This window comes from Octopus bimaculoides, chromosome 8, assembly GCF_001194135.2.
Source record: "Octopus bimaculoides isolate UCB-OBI-ISO-001 chromosome 8, ASM119413v2, whole genome shotgun sequence".
In the NCBI taxonomy this organism is placed as follows: domain Eukaryota; kingdom Metazoa; phylum Mollusca; class Cephalopoda; order Octopoda; family Octopodidae; genus Octopus; species Octopus bimaculoides.
This window is the reverse complement of record NC_068988.1, coordinates 35,611,831-35,612,134: the sequence shown is the minus strand read 5'-3', so window position 1 is coordinate 35,612,134 and position 304 is coordinate 35,611,831.

Below are 304 nucleotides of genomic sequence, written 5' to 3'. Positions count from 1 at the left end.
AGATAGTGCGGCAGAGGGTTCATGTGTTTATTAAAAATACTGAAGACAATAAAAAAATATGACGTATTAAAACTGGTAGTTAATCGTCATATAATAGTGTTGCGTAAATATGCGGTCAATATAAACATTGTAAACAATGCAAAGCCTAAATATTACCAGATACTATTTATAGACAGATAATTTATATTAAAACTAAGTACACTGAAATTGTAATTACTATCAAGATAATATCTTTATCTCAAATTTAGTTTTATAAATTATGCATGCATACATACATACATACATACATACATACATATATATA